This window comes from Muntiacus reevesi, chromosome 11 (genome assembly GCF_963930625.1).
Source record: "Muntiacus reevesi chromosome 11, mMunRee1.1, whole genome shotgun sequence".
NCBI classification, from domain to species: Eukaryota; Metazoa; Chordata; class Mammalia; order Artiodactyla; family Cervidae; genus Muntiacus; species Muntiacus reevesi.
The window spans coordinates 54,771,204-54,794,004 of NC_089259.1; positions in this window are offsets into that span (position 1 = coordinate 54,771,204).

Here is a 22,801-nt window from a genome sequence, read left to right on the forward strand (position 1 = left end):
TGAAAATCTTTTTTGTATATTTCTTCTGTGTATTCTTGCCACTTCTTCTTAATATCTTCTGCTTCTGTTAGCTCCAAACGGTTTCTGTCCTTTATTATGCCCATCTTTAAATGATATATTCCCTTGGTATCTCTAATTTTTTTGAAGAGATATCTAGTCTTTCCCTTCTATAACTTTCCTTTATTGCTTTGCATTGATCACTGAGGAAGGCTTTCTTATCTCTTCTTGCTATTCTTTGGAACTCTGCATTCAGATGGATGTATCTTTCCTTTTCTCCTTTACCTTTTGCTTCTCTTCTTTTCACAGCTATTTGTAAGGCCTCCTCAGACAACCATTTTGCCATTTTGCAATTCTTTTTCTATGGGATGGTCTTGATCATTGCCTCCTGTACACTGTCACAAACCTCCATCCATAGTTCTTCAGGCACTCTGTCTATCAGATCTAATCCCTTGTCTATTTGTCACTTCCACTGTATAATCGTAAGGGGTTTGATTTAGGTCATACCTGAATCGTCCAGTGGTTTTCTCTACTTTCTTCAGTTTAAATCTGAAATTGTCAATAAGAAGTTCATGATCTGAACCACAGTCAGCTCCTGGTCTTTGTTTTGCTGACTGTATAGCACTTCTCTATCTTTGGCTGCAAAGAACATAATCAATCTGATTTTGCTGTTGGCCATCTGGTGATGTTTATGTTTTCTCTTGTGTTGTTGGAAGAGAGTGTTTGCTATGACCAGTGAATTCTCTTGGCAAAACTCTATTAGCCTTTATATAGCATAACCATGTTTATTTAAGAAAGTATTCATCTATCAAACGGCTAAATGCAATAATGCAAAACCGCAATTACTTTTGCACCAAATTAATAGTATTGTTTCCATTTCTGAGTTTGCTAAAAACACAGTGTTCCCCTATGAAAAAATCTTAATGAAATACGTGTATGTGGGCAAGTGAATGTGTATATGATATGTATGGCTAAATATATACATGTACAAATGGTGTATATGTATCCATATATGTATGTAGAAGATGAAAAACATAAAATACTGCATCTCATAGGAAATGGTAGGCATTTCAAATAGTTCCAATGAATTCCCTTAGAAACTTGTAAGACAGCATGATGATAAAAGATTGAATGTCTAAATTTTTGAATTTTATTTCAAGAAGTATACTAGGCTTTGTTGAAATCCTGTTTTTGCTTATGACACTTATAGGCTTTGTGCTATATAGTCCACCATATTTTTTTCTTTTTTGTCCATCATCTACTTTTAAATGACTTTGACAAGGATATATAGATCTTCAGTTTATGTGAACATAATTTATTAAATATAAAATTCTATGTGAAAATTCAGTGTTGCCAGAAATCAGTGTTTAGAGAAGACTACTAACATCCTTCAAGAATCTCTGATCCGAGAGAAAAAAAGAGATAGAGACAGACAGAAAGGAAGAGTTTTGTTGTCTAAGTAGTCCCTGCTATTATTTTTTGATGATAAAACAGCCTTTTGTAATTACCATTTGCCTTCTATGTACATAATGTAGCACCCAGAGCATAAAGTCCCAACAGTACTTTAGTACTTTAGTACTGTAGTACCCAGTACATAAAGTCCCAACTGTAACTATCACATCAATTACACCAGGACCCTTGGGTTAAGATTAGTTAATGTAAAGGAATAGTCTTCCTTGCTGACAAATCAGATTTGAGAGGTGGTAAGATAGTAAATTTACCAAAATAATGTCATGTTTTATGGGCATTGAGCCTTTATCTGGAAAATATTATCTGAAAAAAATTAAATTTAAAGCAAAATAAAAAATAGTAGTTACCTATGAGTGAAGCCTCTTTGGAAACAGGATCGTTGAAGATGCAGCTAATTAAGATGAGGTCCTACTGAATTCATGCTGGAGAAGACTCTTAAGAGTCCCTTGTACAACAAGGAGTTCAAACCAGTCAATCCTAAAGGAAATCAACCTGAATATTCACTGGAAGGACTGGTGTTGAAGCTCCAATTCTTTGGGCACCTGATGTGAAGAGCCAACTCATTGGAAAAGTCCTTGATGCTGGGAAAGATGGAAGGCAAAAGGAGAAGTGGTGATAGGGGGTGAGGTGGTTGAATGGCATCACTGACTCAATAGACTTGAGGTTGAGCAAACTCCAGGAGATAATGAAAGACAGGAAGCACAGCATGCTGCAGTCCATGGGGTCACAAAGAGTCGGACATGACTGAGGCTGAACAACAATACTGAATTCAATATAACAGTTGTCTTTATTAGAAGACAGAGACACAGTCACACACAGAGACAATGTCTTCATGAAGACTGAGGCTGAAGTTGGTAATGCAGCTGTAAGCTGAGGATACTGGCAACCACCAGAAGATAGGAAGAGGCAAAGAAGGATGCTTCTGCTGAACCTTTAGAGTACCCATAACCCTGCAGACCTTTTGTTCTGGGCTTCTGGACACTAAAAGTATGAAAGAATTCGTTCTTGTTATTTTAAATCTCCCAGTTTGTAGACTTTGTCATGGCAGCCCTAGAAAACTAATATGGTCACTGTTTTTATATAGATATACATTTATTCAGAAACACTGTTTTCTTTTAAACATCTTTATTGAATCAAATCAGAACATTGCTTCAATCACCACTTTGTACTCAATTCAGTCACGTCTTTTAGCATTTATTCCACTTAAGATCTGTTGGTGGAAAACAGTTTATATTTATCTAAAAATGTCTATCTGTATTTCTGGAAAACACATAAACAAGTATTTGTTTAAGCAGTTGAGTAGTGGATTGAGTTAAATAACCAGATTTTTTACTACTTCGTACTGGTCTTTTTAAAGATCAGTCAGTCTTGCATTTTTTTAAGCAAGAGCTTTAAAATACCATTAATGCATTAATACAATAACTGGTATACTTTGTATTTCCTTAGCCTGCATCTCCTAGTTGCTCAGTAGTTTCCAACTCTTTTTGACCCCATGGACAGTAATCCTCCAGATTCCTCTGTCCATGGAATTCTCCAGGCAAGAATACTGGAGTGGATAGTCATTCCCTCCTCCAGTGGGCCTTCTCATTCAGGGACCGAACCCGGGTCTCCTGCATTGCAGGAAGATTCTTTAACCATCTGAGCCACCAAACCCTTCCTTAGCCTCTTTTTATTTACCCCTTCCTTTTTTTTAATGTAAGCCATATGGCAAGATTTTAATTGCTTTATATAGCCTAATATGAAAATGCATGGGAAGCACAGATGACTGTATCAAATATTAGTTAGTCCATATTTATTATTATTTATAAGCAGTTGCTCTCAGTAATTTTATATCTGTTCAAACAAGACACATATGTTGTACTGAACCCGGTGAAGTGAGTGCTTTTTAATAATGTTAAGAAAAAGTAACTGACTTGGCCAGGTTTCCTTTTTTTCAGCTAGATTTCTTATTAAGTATTGATCAACAGAGAAGACTCTTCCATCAAAGCAAAAGTTAACCTTTTGAAATTTGGAAAGTTTCTCTTTCAAAAATATTATCTAGAAATCCTGTCCACGTAAGTTCCAATTAATTATAATGTGTGGAGAGATGAGTCTGGAAATTGTGAACCCCAAGCCGTCAGCGCAGGTGTTTTGCTCCTGTTCACATTATTTGTTAGAATGTCTGCTCCTTTCTGCCTCACATGGCATTACTGCATCTGTCCATCAGTTCACTCTACCAGCCAATAGTGTAAAAACTCACATCTTGGGTAATTAGGACTTGCCATCAATCATGAAGTTTTGACACCTTTTTGAATGTCTGGGAAAAGATGAATTTGATCAGCTGTGGCTGGAAAATGATACATATGGTATATTATATTGTGAACAGTCTGAACAAGAGTAATTCTAGAGTTATCAACTTTTAAAAGATAGAAATTTTTCTCACCATAATAAGGTCATCCAAAAACAAGCATTTTTAAAACTTTGCCAGATTATTTGGATGTAATGTACACTATTAGTACAAAATCATTCAAAAGCATATTGAGCTCAAAGAAATTTTAATTAGAGATAATCATGGGTAATGAAAATACTTGAACAAAAAAACAGCTTTAATATAACATTTAGGGATCTGATTTTAATAATAAAAATCAAATTAATAAAGAGTAAAGCAACCCTGCTGCCATTAAATTCAAAAGTTAAATGTTACACTCTGTATAATTGGTTATCTTTTATACAATGTTTAGAGGTAGATAGTGAACTATCATATTATATATGGCAGCATTAATTTTTGGCATAAGTTTAATATAAGGTAACTCAAAATACAGGTTTTTCATGATGAAAATTATGTCTAAGTTTGAATAGATGCAAATAAAACTCACAATTCCTTATCAAATTCATGTTAAATAAAGTAGTTATCCAGTTTTATTAAAATTATCACATATGAATGTCTGTATTTTAACAATATTTATGAGTCCTAGTGTTCTTGTAAAATGTAAGTTAAAATAATCTTTATAAATGACTGTAATATTGTTCATACAACTGAAACTTCTCACACTTCAATTCAATATTTTTCTCCAAAATTGAAATATTTTAATCCAAGAATTTGTATGACCAAATTATTAGATATTTGGAGTCAACCCATAAATGTACATTCAATTGTTCAGTAAACACAAACTATAAGCTGGCTGGGTTTCCCTGCTAGCTCAGTTGGTAAAGAATGTGCCAGCAATGCAGGAGACCCCAGTTGGATTCCTGGGTCAGGAAAATCCCCTGGAGGAGGGAAAGGCTACCCAAGGCTACCCTAAAGTATTCTTGAGCTTTCCTGGTGCCTTAGACAGTAAAGAGTCTGCCTGTAATGTGGGAGACTTGGGTTCAATCCCCGATTTGGGAATATCCACTGGAGGGGGGCATGGCAACCCAGTCTAGTATTTTTGCCCAGAGAATCCCCGTGGACAGAGGTGCCTGGCAGGCTACAGTCCATGGGATTGCAAAGAATAGGACATGACTGAGCGACTAAGCATAGCACAGCATAAGCTGGCTATGTGGCATTGACCAAAACTGGTAACAATTTAGATGAGTGTGTGTGCTAATAAATAATGATAAAATTATGGTGTGTTATTAAAATATATGTTCAAATTTCTTTAGAAGCAGAGAAAATGTAAAGTTCATTTCCTTAAGTACATAGTGAAGGGCATAGTGAAGAGAAGAAATCACAGCTGAAAAATTGATAGTGACTCTAATGGAGTTTGATTAAGTAACTCCATGGAGAATGGTTAACATTTATTTCAGCTATGAGACAACAATGTAATGTGAACATAAATTTAGGAAATTTTTATGGTAGAGTAATACCCTGAAAAATTGAACTAATAACTCTAGGCTGATGACAAGACTCATCTGAAAAATAATACTTTCTTGTTTTTTTTTTTTTTTTTTTACCATATTTAAAGAGAATATACAACCTGAACTTCATTCACTGGTGATCAGCTATAATTATGAGTGATTTGTAATCAATGCAAGTGAAGTGAATTCCTGTTACTTAAAATTTTCATCATTTTTCTGAATGACAAGTATCTAATAAAGAATTCTGTTTAATTTCATGGCACATATGCGCACGTGCACGCACGCACACACACACACACACACACACACACACACACACACACACAGTCTTCCCTAGCTTCCACTCATAACCATCACTATTTTCTCCTTTTAAACACCAGAATTTCAAAGCTAAGTTGCTCAGTCATGTCCAATTCTGTGAGACCCTATGGACTGTAGCCTGCCAGGCACCTCTGTCCATAGGAGAGAATATTGAAGTGGGGTGTCATGCCCTCCTCCAGGGGAACCTCCCGACTGAGGGATCAAACTCACCTCTTTATGTCTCCTGCATTGATAGGTGGGTTCTTTCACCACTAGCGCCACCTGAGAAGCCTAGTGGTGCTAGTGGTAAGAAGTTCAAAGCCAAACTCTTAATTTTCTAGTAGTTCTATTGATAATATTTCTTAAGATACAAAGAAAATCTCTTAAATCCTGGTATTTTATGTTAATATGCTATGTAATCAATTCATTTATGTTTTACTTAGAATTTTGAGACCTGTATTGCAATTCAGGGCAATAATGAGCACTTCATTTTATTATCACTATTATCATTATCATCACCTTTAGCATTCTTATCTTCATAACCATCATCCTCACTGCTATCAATAGCAATATTAAGAAGTCGGGCAATGATATATAAAATCTTGTGTCAAAATACTCAGTTCTTTGATTATTCTGTTAGTTTGTCTATTTCTTCCACCTTTTGATGAGCTAAGTACTGTCTCTCTAGCCTCTATTGGCAGATAGATATTATGACTCCAACCATTTTAAAATGTGTGTCCTTTGATTTACTGTCATTCAGATGCCTAATGGGACAACATTTGAAGCTAATTTTATTAAACATTTATCAACATAGCATCTGACATGTATAGACACTCAATTAAAAAATATTACAATTGTTGCATATGCTAAATCATTGAATTCTCATAAAACTCTACATAGTCCCATAATCTAATATTATATGCATCTTTAAATAAAATAATTGAAGCTTTAAAACCTTATGTAACATCCCTATAGTTACCTATCAGGTGGTGGAAACAAGATTATAATTTACATAGGTCTAATACAAGGAGGAGGGTGAAAAAGTTGACTTAAAGCTTAACATTCAGAAAACTAAGATCATGGCCTCTGGTCCCATCACCTCATGGGAAATAGATGGGGAGACAGTGGAAACAGTGTCAGACTTTATTTTTGGGGGCTCCAAAATCACTGCAGATGGTGACTGCAGCCATGAAATTAAAAGACGCTTACTCCTTGGAAGGAAAGTCATGACCAACCTAGACAGCATATTGAAAAGCAGAGACGTTACTTTGCCAACAAAGGTCCATCTGGTCCAGGCTATGGTTTTTCCAGTAGTCATGTATGGATGTGAGAGTTGGACTCTGAAGAAAGCTGAGCACCAGAAAATTGATGCCTTTGAACTGTGGTGTTGGAGAACACTCTTGAGAGTCCCTTGGACTGCAAGGAGATCCAACCAGTCTATCCTAAAGGAGATCAGTCCTTGGTGTTCATTGGAAGGCCTGATGCTGAAGCTGAAACTCCAGTACTTTGGCCACCTCATGTGAAGAGTTGACTCATTGGAAAAGACCCTGATGCTGGGAGGGATTGGGGGCAGGAGGAGAAGGGGATGACAGAGGATGAGATGGCTGGATGGCATCACTGACTCAACGGGCATAAGTTTGAATAAACTCTGAGAGTTGGTGATGGACAGGGAGGCCTAGCGTGCTGCGATTCATGGGGTCGCAAAGAGTTGGACACGACTGATTGCTTGAACTGAACTGAACTGAATATATATCCATAATTCTTACCTATCTGCCTCTGCCATCTTCATTCATAGAGAATGATGTACTCTTGATCCTTCTTTGTATCTGTCTGTTTGATTTGCAATTCTACATGCTCCTGTATGTCTCTCAATTCTTCTTCCGTGAAAGATATAAAAGATCAGTTCTCAGACTGATTTCCAAGAGAATTAGAAGCCATCGTACTCAGTTAAATAAATTTTATTTACATAATATGTTAGTCAAACAAAGAAAGGATAATATAATAATTACTGAAAGTGAGGAAACATACAAAGAGCAAGAGAAAACAAGAAAAGTAAAGGATAAATAAGAAAATAGAGTAAATAGGGAATGTGAGTGCATTTGTCTCTTGCTCCCTCAGAGAGGTTCTTCATTAGCAAGATAACAGATTTTAGTCCAAGCAGTCCCTCAGTTGTTATTTCCTTGAATGAATCTAAAACAGATGCCCTGTCAGATTTAAGAGCTTAATTATTGGGAACATATGCTAGTCAAGTGCCTTCTTATTGGTAAATGTGTGATGTGTTTCTTTATAGAAAAATGCCATTTATAAAAATGTTCTCTGATCTTTAGTCAAAAATGCCCAGTATAGACTTGTCTATTTACCTTTAAAAAAATTCACTCAATGTCTGACCTTCCTCAAATCTCACCTCAAGTTTTATTTCTAAATTTTTGTTTGGTTTAAATTATTTTTGTATTTAATCCTCACTGCAATTATTTTTAGTAGTGTTTAGGATATGCAAAAATATCACTATAAAGTCAAATTGAGTACTCTACAAAATTAGTTTCTATTAAAAATTAGTGTTCAAAAAAGAGCATGTTCTTGTATATATCTCAGCATTCAAAATAATTCTTATATGAGTTATATAATCAGTGTTCAAAAATAATTTAATCTGTAAATTTTAATACCAGTGTCAGGCATGCTGCAGTCCATGGGTTGCAAAGAGCTGGACATGATTTCACAACTGACCAACAGCAAAAGGCACAATCCATTTATTCTGTTCTGTTTGCTAATCAGTCATTTATATTAATATGACTAGGTAATTCAGTTAAAGAGGAAATATAATTTTCATTGAATTCATCAGTTGTGCAGTTAATTTGATTTCAGTTTATTGTACAAAGAGTCATAAAATGTTCATATATGTGTACATATATGTATATGCATATATATAATTACACAAGAGGAGCCTAATACTTAAAATTTGCACTTAAACTTTTCTCCTTCTCTTTCTTCTTCTGGTATTATTATTATTAGTAGTAGTAGTAGTATCTCTGTTGATATTTGCTTGCGATGCTGAGATGTCCCAGATGTGGTATTAGATGTTGTAAGGCAAATTTATGGAAATTAGAATGTTAACGACTTCTTCACTAAGAACGAAGTGAAATGTATGCGTGTATAGGTATATGAGGGTTATTGTTCAAACAAATAGTTTTTACCTGAAAAAGTTGATAAATGGGTCTAAGCAAAAACTCTAATTGATTTAAAATATCACTAATGCAAATTAGTACACTTGGTGCTATTGGTAAAGAACCCGCCTGCCAATGCAGGAAACATAAGAGACATGGGTTCGATCCCTGGGTTGGGAAGATCCCCTGGAGGGTGGCATGGCAACCCACTCCAGTACTCTTGCCTGGAGAATCCCATGGACAGAGGAGCCTGGCAGGCTACAGTCCATAGGGTCACAAAGAGTCAGACGTGATTGAGCAACTTAGCACACATGCACAATGAACATTAGATACTTAGTTTTGGATTTCCAATAAATAAAATGGTGCTATTTCAAATTACACTAACTAGTAATTTCTCTTTAAAAACCTTGTTAAAATTGTCTTATGAATACATGCTAAAGCAGAAAATACAGAAATTAGGCATGGGTGGAGGTTTCAAAAAGATATATCAATTAAGATAATCATATATAAGCTTAGATTAATTGGGGGGGATAAGCTAGATAATAATTGTTCAAAGGTGTGGGTCATGATTTTAACATTGCTGATGCATGAGAATGAATTTTGTTTTAAAAAATCAAGAAAATTGAAGACTTCTGGGTAAGAGAGCACACGCATCAAAACTGTGGTATTTTACATAGTTTGTTAAAAACAACAGACATCATCTACTTCAATGGTAATTGAAAGTATTTTGAAGTCTAGTGATCACCAAACTCTCGAAATTCCATAGTAGCTGAGTTTGTTCAGCAAGATTCTGTCCAGGAGTTCTTGTTTTTATTGTTCTGTTGAGGTTCCATAACAAATGGTGTGTGAGACTCATCCAGCATTCCTCCTAAGACTATGCATTTTACTTTATCGACTCCAGGGCTATTGTGCAAGACATTTTTCCAGTAATTGAAATTCTCATGATCAATGCACAATCTATTTTATGGATGCTGTTCTTTTCTACTTTCCTGTTCTCCCTTAGTTTCCTTATTTTTCTTCAGATTCTCTGAGAAATCAAAATGGTTCTGATTATTGACTCAGCCCTACATTATGTAAATGGTAATGTCATCTTGGGACTGGAGAACTGTAAAGCTTTTGTTGTATTTGGTAGCTTGGGGTATTCTTCAATTTGCTCCAGCTTTTTCAGAACTCACATTAATTTGACATATGTGACAAAAAATACCTTTCTACAGATGAAAAAAATATTTTTATTCTTATGCTTCATAGTTTGAGCCTTGATGATTTTCACTTTTTAATATTTCTCATATTTTGATGATTATGTGAATGTTTTACCTGGCAAGTGTTTCTATTTCAATAGACTTTTTAAATGTTGAGAACAATTCATTTTCACTTGTGAAAGAATCAAATAGAATGTTCAATAAGAAAGTTGAAGTTACCATACAATTAAATTAATATTCTATTATTAGATTTATATTTTGTCTTTCATTACATGTTATTAAAAATTCATAATACTATGTGGCTTTTGATATCTAATAAGAAAGCATAAAAATATTGACGGCACTTCTGAAATTGCAAACATTGAAGATTTAACTTTAACAACACATATCTTGTCATCACCAAGTTAAGTGTTCTTTAGAATAATTTTTCTGCAGACATGCACTTTTTTCAGGCTAATCATTTTATCAAAACTGTTTTGATTTAATTTTTAGTTTAATCTTAAAAATAAAAATTGGATAGCAAAGGGTTTTCATTATTAGCCATAAAAGAGGATTGTAGTCTATTTCCCCATAAAAGCTACTAAAATCTCCAAACTTGTAATCAAACTTTTATAAAAGTGAATTACATTAATTTTAGATGTAAATGATATCCTCATTATTGTGAAACCTTAACCAATGCTTGTTGTCTTGGAGATACAAAAATAGAGCCTTTATGTTCCATTTTCCATTCCTTTAAGTATTGCTGTGTCTCTTCTTTGAGTAATTTTCAATTTATTTAATTTTCTCTTAAAATATAAAACTGGCCTTTATATTAGGGAAATGACTAACATTTGATCAATTTAATCTGCAGCAACAGTGTACAATACAAATTGATGAGGCAAAGAATGTCTTTATTAGGAGCAGCTCTCAAAACTTGGCTTTCTGAGCAGAGAGTTTATCTAGGTGCTATAGTAATGAAGTAGGGCCCCAGAGAAGCAACTTCTTTTTATTTGACAAATCAAGCACCAAGCAGATGAACCATGGTTAAAAAGAGACACAGGCTTTTCTGTGTTTATAAATCAGAGTTATTATTTTCTTTGAATAGGGAATAAATTCCTCTAATTAGTAGATTCATTAAACTATAAACATGTCTCTAATGTTTGGTCTGGGTCTATTGCTGGCATTTCCTAGGAACTCAAAGCCTGAGCTGAAGTCCTCATACAAATTGTTTATTTTGGAAAGTACAGAGGCTGGTCCATCAATATAGGCAGCTGGGGCTCAGTGTATCTGGGAATTTTCAAGAAGCCATGTAGAATGAAATTGGGAAAGTTCACCTAAAGTTCAGAAGAGCAGAGTATTTTTAAATGAACCTTTTATTTCCTGACTCCCTCTGACATAGATCAGGAATTGCCTTTTTTTTTTTTTTTTAAATGTCAGGTTTTCTGTCTCTGGATACTTAAGCTTTTTAAAATTTTTTAAATTTATTTTTTAATTTATTTGACTATGCTGGGTCTTAGTTGTGGTGCTGGTAGTGTGGAATCTTAGCTACTGAACCACCAGGGAAGTCTCCTCATGAGCTGTTAAATCTCTACATGTCTTGGTTTGTGCAAGCTCAAGTCCCAAGTATTTTCTGTAGATGACCAGCTCTTTGGTGTCAGAGAAACTCCAAGACAAATCACTGGGCCCTTTGAGATGAGATGCCTCTTTGTCAGTTGTTGGAAGCTGAAGGCTTGAACAGTGTTTGAGGTAAAGAGTGGTTAAGAAGATGAAAGAAACAGTTCTTCCAGTCTTAAGGTTTTGAGGGAACCTGGAGATTTGTGGTTTTCTAGGGCTTATTTAGATATTCCTAACTTTTATGCATGAAATCAGAGATCTGTGATTGGTGTAGAGGAAATTTAGCTCACCTGTAATGTCCATCAGCTTACCCAAGCCAAATTTCATTCAAAATGTAGTGAGGCTGTATCAGTTACAGTTGTTCCATTTTTTCCTTAAAAGATTCAGCAGGAAAATAAATTTGATGACTCCTATTTTCCCTTAATAAATTAAAAAAAAAGAGAAAGAAACCTTTTTCAATGTATCCAACTGGCAGATCTCCAGGTCATTGGTAGGAATTGGTTCTCATGCTTAAAACTAAAATTCATCACAGGAAAGGGTATTTTTACAAAAGAACATGACATTGGCTTTTGAACTGAGGGTTAGCATAGAGTTGAAAAAAACTTGTGGGGATGATTAATTGAAACAGGTATGGCCTTGATCACAACAAATACTGATGTTTAACTGACCTAGAAATATTGTCAGTGAAGTATTAAAGAAGAGTGAAGATCGTGTTTTTGAAGGCTGATAGAAGAGACCCATATTATATTGCCAGAAAATACAACTAAACTATCACCTGTGCTAGCTTGGAAAATAGAAAATATACCTAATGACTTGATGATCTTGTGCAGTACACTTCTCAGCAAAATGTTGAGGGTACCTCCTAGTTTACAATAAAGTGAATAAGGAAAGATGTACTACTTGCCTGCTTTATGTGGTTAGTAGTTCAGTCATGTCTGACTCCTTGTGAACTTTTGGACTGTAGCCCTCCAGGCTCCTCTGTCCCTGGAGGCAAGAATACTGGAGTGTGCAGCCCTTCCCTTCTCCAGGGGATCTTCTCAACGCAGGGATCAAACCCAGGTATCCACTGCAGGTGGATTCTTTACCATCTGAGCCAGCAGGGAAGCCCAAGACCTATATTAAAGAATGAGTTATTCTGTGTTGCAATGACATTTTGGGAAATGTAAAGGGCTCAGGATAATGTTTCCGGCTAGCTAGAGTTTGAAAGTGAGTAAGAACTTTAGTATAAATATAAAAATCAGAGTAGGATTATAAAATCCTTTGTTAAGATTTCGGAAAGATTTATACCAAAGATTCACATTTTCAAATAGACCAAAGTCCTTCTTTGGATCTTAAAGGCATGACTTCAAGGTCCTTTCACTTAAATAATGGAGATTAGCAGAAACTTAAAAGCACTGTTCTGTACCAGCCTCTCCCAGAGCCTAAAATAAGGAAGGATTTGTCTCAAAGAGATTGCTGGTTGTTCCTTTTTTTCAAATTGAATGTACTCCCCTACAATGCATAAAAAAATCCAACACACTTTTAAGATTTTTTTTTCCCTAGTGGAAGTTACCTACAGCTAGAATTATAGTGACAGAAGATGTACAAGGCAAAAAAGGGACCTTCAGGTCCACAAACTTATTGGCAGGGAGCATGGTCAGAAGTCTACTCAGTGGCAAAGTCAGTTTTCTTATGAAAAAAGAAAGGATCAAGTACAAGTTGCAATCAAAAGTATAGATGACAGAACCAATGTATATAGAAATTACCAAATAGGACTAAGTCCTAATTAAGAAATTGGCAACTTATGATCTGCTGATTTCATAAGTGCTATGGATATAGCTGGGTGATTTTTCCTTTCTACTCACTTAAGTGAGTATATCTATGGTGGTCACCTCGTCCTGTCATCCTGTCATACCATTGAGAGAAAGTGTGTGTGTGTGTGTGTGTGTGTGTGTGTGTGGTGGAGCAGGAGAGGTAGCTTGTCTCTTTAGATCTTCTAAATAAGATCAATATAGAAAAATTGTACCAGATGAGCTCATGATCACTTGGACCTGATTTAGAAGATGACTCTGGACTTCAAGATGATTCCTTAATAGGATGAGACTTGAAGAGACTTTGGGGGAGAAATGATTGTGTATTGCATATGGGGAGGATGTGAATTGTTGTAGTTAGAGGGTGAAAGATAGAAAGTCCTATTTTCAATACGTGAATGCAGCAATTATACATAGACCCATGTGACCTTCTACAATGTGACTTTACTACCCTTTAATAGGGAGCCTAGATCCCTTCCATGTGCATCTAGACTGGCCTATGACTCACTTGTAACCAACAGAACAGAAGTGAGGGTAAATGTTTTTGAGACTCTGTCACAAAACATAATTCATCTTCTGCCCAGTTTACTTGCTTTGGAAAACTAAGGTGGAAAATTAATGAGGTCGTACATCATTAAAGCCACACAGAAAGACTATGCAGAGGTCCTGAGGATGTGTAAAGAAAGAAGAGCAACTCTCATAGCTGCAGAGTTCTAATCTCAAAGATAAATCCCTTAATTCAGCATTTCTCATAGTAATTCTACTTTGACCAAACCCTAATACAAACCATGATCCAACTTCTCAGAGATGTCAAAAATTCGTAATACATTAAATTTTTCTTTATAAGGCAGTTAAGGCAATTTCCTATTAATTTAACAGGGGTATTTATTGAGCATGGACCATGTGCCTATTTTAACTGTACTGGAGATAAGTGTATGCCTTTGTAGATTTTACAGTCTATTTCAGGATACTGGAAATAAACAGTGAACAAATAAATATATATGAAATATAAGCCCAAACAGTTATAAAAGCTATGAAGAAGACAAGGTAAGGTAATTTCAGAGAATTTAAATGTTAAGGGGAGATATTTTAGAACAACTTGGAAGGTTTCTTTGTGGTATCATTTGAAGAAAGGATTTTTGTGGTTGTCTAGTCGCTCAGTCGTGTCTGACTCTTGCAACGCCATGGACTGTAGTCCTCCAGACTCCTCTGTCCATGAAATTTCCCAGGCAAGAATACTTGAATGGGTTTTCATTTCCTCCTCCTGGGGATCTTCCTGATGCAGGGATCAAACCCATGTCTCCTGCATCTCCTTCACTGGCAGGCCCATTCTTTACCAATCTGTCACCAAGGAGGCCCAAAGAAAGGATACCATTATTTAAATAAAAGGGAAGGATCTTTCCAGGGACAATAAAGCTGTAAATAACTGAGTCGAGAACATCCTTAGAAGGTACAGAGATTTGTAAGGCTATAATATAACTTTAACATTATAAAATGAAAATAAAGATCAGAGATACAATAACAGATGATGTAGATCACTGATAATGCTTCGAGCAGGAATTGATGAAAAGAAGGGGCCCGAGATCAAATCAGCTTTGTAGGATTTATAGGATTCTTCCACATAAGTTTGAGGGCTGGCTTGGATCAGAACAGTAGTCACAAAAGTTGTGAGAAATGTTTCAAAATCTGGATATATTATTTCTTTACAGCTTGGATATGAAGGGTAAGCCAAAAAATAGGCAGTCTAGATTAAGGCCAAGGTTTTTTTTTTCCCCCTTTTAAGTAACACAGAAGGCACAGGTGTGTGTGGGAGCAGGAATCACTGAATGATGAGCGCTGAGTTGATAACACTGAGAGTGGAAAGGTTTTAAGGGCAAAAATTCAAGAGTTCAGTTTTGAATGTGCTATGCCTGAGATGTCTGCTAACTTAACATGTAAAAATATCAGGAAAATATTTGGATATTCATTCTCAGACTTGTGGCATTTCTGAAAAAAGTTTGGGTTGAATATTTTAAAGAAGAGATTGATCAGATTATAAGTGGAATTTCAGTCCACTGCCAGGTCTGGTTTACCAAGTTAATGATATAGACATAGGGAAAGGAAGAGCAGAGTTTGCAGGTCTGAGCTCTGTAGGACTCAGCAACTTGGAGCAGGAAAAAGAAATGTATCCATCAAAAAAGCCTGAAAACAGTCATCTTAATAGAAAAATAAGTATTGGGAAATGGTGATTTTTCCAGAATCTAAACAAATGAAGTGCTTCAGGGGGAATGGTGAGATCAGTAGAATAAAAAAATGCTCAAAAATCAATAAAGAAAAAGGTAAAGACCATTTGGCATGACAATATAGATATCAGTAAAATTGATGGAAGTATTTTCAGTGCAGAAATGGGTATACAAGGATTTTTGAAGTGGACTGAAGAAATAATAGATTAAGTAGGGCCAGTAGTATGGCCCTATAATATAATCTGACATTTCTGAGTGTTTTCCTATGCAATAATTGAAGAAATTGATAGCATTTTTTTAAAATAAGGAAGTGCTTTTGCCACAGCTTTTTATTTTTGTCAGCATGCTCCAATAGAGATGAGCATTAATGCTACAGTAGAGGATAGGAATAATTTCCAGGACAGTGTATTTGAGTAGAAATCTATTGTGCCAGAGAAGAGATTGCCTTATACAGAAACTGTTGAACCAAGAAGAAAGGCAGAGTATGTGGTGGTAGGTGGAGACAGTTTTAGAAGGAAATTAAAATCCTCTTCTGATTGATTATATTCTCTTAGTGAACAAAAAGGTAATCAGGAAAGGATGAAGTTAGAGAAAGATTCACGGAGGAAAACGGGGTGTTAAAGACATATTTGCAGATGGGATAATGAATTCTCAAGAGAAGTGTAGTAAGTCAGGCAGCCGAGATGCTTCCCATTTAAGATTTGCGATTAGAAACAGAGCTAATCCAGTCAGTTGGATGGCATCACCAACACCAACTCGATGAACACAAGTTTGAGCAAGCTCTGGGAGTTGGTGATGGACAGGGAGGCCTGGTGTGAAGAAGTCCATGGGGCAGCAAAGAATCCGACACAACAGGGTGACTGAACTGAGCTGAATCCAGTCAGCATTGCTGTGTGAATTCCTTCAGCTTTGAGAAAACTCTCTGGTACAGAAATAAAGTAGGCATAGTTGAATTTACAGTTTACATAGGATTTTGGTTGTAATCTGGGGAGAAAGTAGGCAAGATAGTTGATGATACGTACAATCAATTCTATTGCTGAATCATGGACTCAGTTGTACTAGGAAGTGATGAGAAAGGCAGGGTTGTGAGTTACAGAGATTAAAAAAGGTGTCAACCTCACAAGTTTGGAGAACTTGGTGGGGTGGATAATTTTACCAATAAGAATACTTAAAGAAATGAATATAATGGCATATAATACTTGATATTTGGATTTGATGTTGAAGTAATTATTAGGAAAAGATTATAACATACAACCATATGTTTGATGGCTTAGGCAAAGTATAGGACATTATTTTTTGGAGGTTAATAACCTGAGACGTTTACCTGAAGCCCAGGGCATTCTAACTTTTAATTTTTTAATTTGTCAAGTTTATATTTATGAACTGGTCCAAGATTAATCAACAGCGGATGAGATAAATATCATTAGAGCATCTACACTTTCTTATGTACTAAGGCAATTACTAAAGATAAAAGGAAATATAAGACTTTTTATTCAAAGAATTTTATCTCTTTGAGATGAAAATAAAGATCAGGAAAAATGGTGAAGAAGCAAGAGGAAGAGGAAATTTATAATTTGGCATTTTTATTATTTGTTTGTAATGACCATATTTTCTGGTTACCTAATATATTTATTTTGGTTACTGTTTTTAAGTTATCTCTTCAAGTAAGTTACACACAGTCATAGAGTATCTATTCTTTAAATAAACTTGCAAGTGAAAAGCAAGATAAATGTATTAGAAAAAACAGCTATTGGCAGAAAGCTAACCATACTGCATTGCTAATACATTTTCTAGACAATTCAGTAGAACTTCTAAAAAATATGTCAGAGTTAATGTAATTTGCTGTTTTTATACAGTGTCCTGATCCATTAATCTCTGATTTTAAAATTTTATTTTTGTGTTGATAACATTTACTATTAACAGTGGAAGAACATTAATATATATAAACTTTTGATTATAGGTCTAGAATTGTGTCTGAGAGATAAGGACTTCTATTGCAGTTTCAGAATATTGATGTTTTAATGTTGCACAATACAAAGTAACTGTATGTGTCGTGTGTGTATATTTAATACAGATTAACATGTATTACATTAATTCAACATCACAGGGTATATTTTGATCAAATGTGAGAAAATGTAAATTGCATTAACTAAAGAAAATTCATACTATACTTCATACATGGTTCTCTTTCTAGTACAAATGAATAAAAAGTGACTACATGGTGATTGCAGCCATGAAATTAAAAGACGCTTAATCCTTGGAAGGAAAGTTATGACCAACCTAGACAGCCTATTAAAAAGCAAAGACATTACTTTGCCAACAAAGGTCCATCTAGTCAAGGCTATGGTTTTTTCAGTAGTCATGTATGGATGTGAGATTTGTACTATAAAGAAAACTGAGCGCCAAAGAATTGATGCTTTTGGACTGTGGTGTTGGAGAAGACTCTTGACAGTCCTTTGGACTGCAAGGAGATCCAACCAGTCCATCTTAAAGGAAATCAGTCCTGGGTGTTCACTGGAAGGATTGATGTTGAAGCTGAAACTCCTATATATTGGCCACCCGATGCAAAGAGTTGACTCATTTGAAAAGACCCTGATGTTAGGAAAGATTAAAGGCAGGAGGAGAAGGGGACAACAGAGGATGAGATGGTTGGATGGTATCATCGACTCAATGGACATGAGTTTGGGTAAACTCCAAGAGCTGGTGATGGACAGGGAAGCCTGGCATGCTGCAGTTCATGGGGTCGCAAAGAGTCACATATGACTGAGTGACTGTACTGAACTGAACTGAACAAAAAAAAAAAAGAAAGAAAATTTGCCTCAATTACCTGTTTTTTAGTGTTTTTTTTTAATTATTATTTTTCACCTGAGTTATGTGGCAGGTATTCATCCTCTGTTTTGCTTTGTGGATGATAATATTTTCCACATCCATTTATATATTCAGGAGATACTTTTTGAGCAGTTTCTAGGTGTATAGCAAAAATATGAAATAACCTCAAATTCAAAAGGCATTACTCTTTCATAGTGACTATTATACAGAAAATATATGTATGTAAACCCTGTAACACTGTGAAGTCAGTTGCAAACCTACCCCCTCAACCCCCATCAATAAACTTCTTGACACAAATGAAGTCATAACCATCTTTGCTTCTGGGGTGCTGGGTGCTGGTTTCATGAAAGACTTAAGAGAGGTCATACTAGCTTTCAGTTGGCAGACCATGAGTAGAGACAGCATTAGAACTGAAGGATAAAGCTATTAAAATTTTCCTCTCACTGTTTCTTATTTGCATTATTAGTTGACTTTGCCTCTCACCATTCTGCCAAATTGTTTTATCGACATTGTAATCCAACTCCAAGCCAAGGTGGATTTCCTATGAACCTTATTATGCTTAAGGTCCGGGGTCTCCACTTATATGGGCCACTTCTATCTCTCTAATTTGGAGGGTCCTAATTTAAATATGTTTCAATAAAATTTAGAAAAGTAAAATATTTTACCTCAAATAGTTAAGACCAGTCCTCTCATCTCCCTCTTCCTTCTTCTTCACTCTTTTCCTTGAGCTAGAGAACAGTGGGTTCTGGGCATTTTGGGACTCCAGTCAAGGGTAAGTTACTTTGAAGACAATTAATTCTGGCTTATTAGGACATAATCATATTGCTTATAATCATTTCTCTGTGTATTTGATTATTTCTGGCCAAAGTGCAATAGTAATACCTTCTTGGAACACTTTGTCACTTAGAGTACAGATTTATCTGCAATTGTGAGAGAGGTGCAGGTGAGTATAATCTATGCATCTGGAATCTGGAAGTTTGTAGGCAATAAAGGAGATACAAATCTTGAAATATACAGTGCCAGATGCTACATTATCCATTCATCAGATGTAGAATCATAAGCAATGTTTTAGTTCTCATAATTGCATAGTCAAAATGAATGTTCACATCTGTCAGAAACCTAAGTGTGTGTATATATGTATATATAACTGTACTCTTTCCTTTGTGAATTGTGAAAAACAGAATTATCAGAAATTGTTTGTTTGCAGGGCCATAATAATTATAAGCAATAAATACAATGGTGTGTGAGGTAAAATTTTAATGAATCCCCACATATTTGATTGAATCTGAGCCATATCTGACACATCAAATCTTGAGGATTGTGGTGATTCTTCTCTTATAGTGTTTAAAGACATAAAAATTCTGTGGATGAAACTTCAAATATGTATCAATAACTCAATGTGTAGTACATAAAAATAAGTTATTTGAATATTGTTACTCAAAAGATTATAGTGATGATTCTTTTTATTTGAATTAATATTTTTGCCACAGAATAATTTGTCCTGTACAAATTAGCATGTGACTAATAACAAGGAAAAACTATAAAATGAAAGAAAGAAGACTTGTAGAAACTTTAATAACCAAACTCATTATATCTCCACAGGAAGCTATGAATTTTATTGTCAAAATTCATGAAAGAACTTTTCTAATTGATAATGAAAATAAATAGCAACCAATTAGAGAAAAGACTAACGTTTTTACTTCTCTTCAGAAACAATTCTGCAAAATCCTTGCCATACAGAGATGATAACAAAGGATGCAACCAAATGTGTATGGGGAAAAAATACAGATTTATGTCAGGCAGTTAATTTAATAAAAACACTGTATTATTTTTCTCTGGATTTTGAAATATTTGTGGTATGTGCCACTTCCAGAGCTTCCCTGGTGACACAAATGGTAAAGAATCTGTCAGCAATGGAGGAGACCCGGGTTCAATCCATGGGTCAGGAATGTCCCCTGAAAAAGGGAATGTCTACCCACTCCAGTATTCTTGCCTTGAGGATTTCATGTACAGAGGAGCCTGGTGGGCTACCACCAATGGGGTCACAAAGAGTCCTCAAAACAGCATTTGTTGTGTTGATCACTGCTTCCTCCTGGATACACTTTCTTTGTTTGCTTCAGGGCACAACACTCTCAAGGTTTTCTTTCTATCGTAGTCTCAATACTTTTACTTTTCTATTTTATACCCATACCTTCTGAAATTTAATATTTCATCTCAGCTGGATTGGTGCCAACAAAGTAACACAGTTGGTATTTCAAACACCTAAAGTTTCACTGCTAGCCTGACCTCTCCAAGAAAACAGACTTCTCTACTCAACCTCCTACTCTGCCCCTCTCTGTGAGTATCTAGTAAGCATCACAAACATAATATACTTCAAACTGAATCCCTGATCATTTCCCCACAGCCTGCTTCTTCTGCAGACATCTAATCTCACTTTGCAGCAATTCCTCACTAGCCGTATCTTGTTTTGTGTCTTTGCATAGACCTTGATTTTTTTTTGTTGTAGTATCTCTAACACATCATGCATTCTTTTCCCTCAAAAAGCAGGTGTTTTCATTCTCTTTTTCTGGAATACTCTTCCCCCAAATTTACAGGTTACTCAGTACTTCACAAAATTCAGGTCTTCATTTTAAATACCACCTTCTCAGTGAAGTCTTCTTTGACTATTTAAAATTGAAGATCCTATCCTAATAGTACTCAATTCTTTTTCTCCTCATCTAATACATTGTGTGTTATATCTATTTACTTTGTTTAAGTGCATGTCTTATTTGTAGATTTAGTTTTTACATATATCTCCTCTCATTAGAATGAAGGTAGGAGTGTTTTTTTTTCTTTGTCTGATTGTTTTTTCAATTACTGACTTTTCAATATGTAAAGTCATGCCTTGCACATAGAACTCCTTAAATTTTGACTGGATATTAGTTAAGTTTAAAATATTGTTTATTTATGTATTCCCCAAAAGTTATTTTATCACTGTGTACCCTTATTTTAAAGATGAATCTCAATTTTCAAAAGGTAGAAAGTTATTTAAAACCTTCACAATGAATGAATCGAGGTAACCAATAAATATTTCATTTATATATGATGTGATTTTCATACATTTTATAAGATTATACTTATGTAAATAATCATTATGATATCAGAATGGCAATAGTGGAAAAATTAAAAATCAGTCAGAGAACATACGCAGTTGATGAATTTATTGATATAACCATATAAAAACAAAATATACATGTGTTATGACACTAGCATCCATGCAAAAATAACAATAAACCCTGGTTATCTCAGGATATAAGAAGAATTTCACTCTCATTTTTCATGGAAAATATATCTGGAAAGTTGTATAAGTGGGACTAATGCAGAACTTGAGATCCAAACTAGGCTTATTCCAATGCTTGATGTACAAAGTAGTTAATTAGGAAACTTAAAGAAAATTTAGAATTTATTTCTAATTTGTGATATTATACCCTTATAAGATTAAAATATACTCTTATAAATATATATATACCTGATTTAATATAACAAAAAATAACTCTCATTTCTCTAGGCAGGTATTCCCAAAGGCAAGCATATTCACATTGTTTTAATTTACAAATTTTTTTCTATTTGAAAACTTTTCTAATGTCTGTTTCAATATGCCTGTTCCTAATATGCACCTTTACAATGACGATTTTAGTTCAGTTCAGTCGCTCAGTCGTGTCCGACTCTTTGCAACTCCATGAATCACAGCACGCCAGGCCTCCCTGTCCATCACCAACTCCCATAGTTTACCCAAACCCATGTCCATCGAGTCGGTGATGCCATCCAGCCATTTCATCCTCTGTCATCCCCTTCTTCTCCTGCCCCCAATCCCTCCCAGCATCAGGGTCTTTTCCAATGAGTCAACTCTTCACACGAGGTGGCCAAAGTATTGAAGTTTCGGCTTCAGCATCAGTCCCTCCAATGAACACCCAGGACTGATCTCCTTTAGGATGGACTGATTGGATCTCCTTGCAGTCCAAGGGGCTCTCAAGAGTCTTCCACAGTCCAGAAACATCAATTCTTCGGCGCTCAGCTTTCTTCACAGTCCAACTCTCACATCCATACATGACCAATGGAAAAACCATAGCCTTGACTAGACAGACCTTTGTTGGCAAAAGAATGTCTCTGCTTTTGAATATGCTGTCTAGGTTGGTCATAACTTTCCTTCCAAGGAGTAAGCGTCTTTTAATTTCGTGGCTGCAATCACCCTCTGCAGTGATTTTGGAGTCCAAGAAATAAAGTCTGACACTGTTTCCACTACTTCCCCATTTATTTGCCATCAAGTGATGGGACCAGATGCCATGATCTTAGTTTTCTGAATGTTGAGCTTTAAGCCAACTTTTTCACTCTCCTCTTTCGCTTTCATCAAGAGGCTTTTTAGTTCCTCTTCACTGTACTAACAT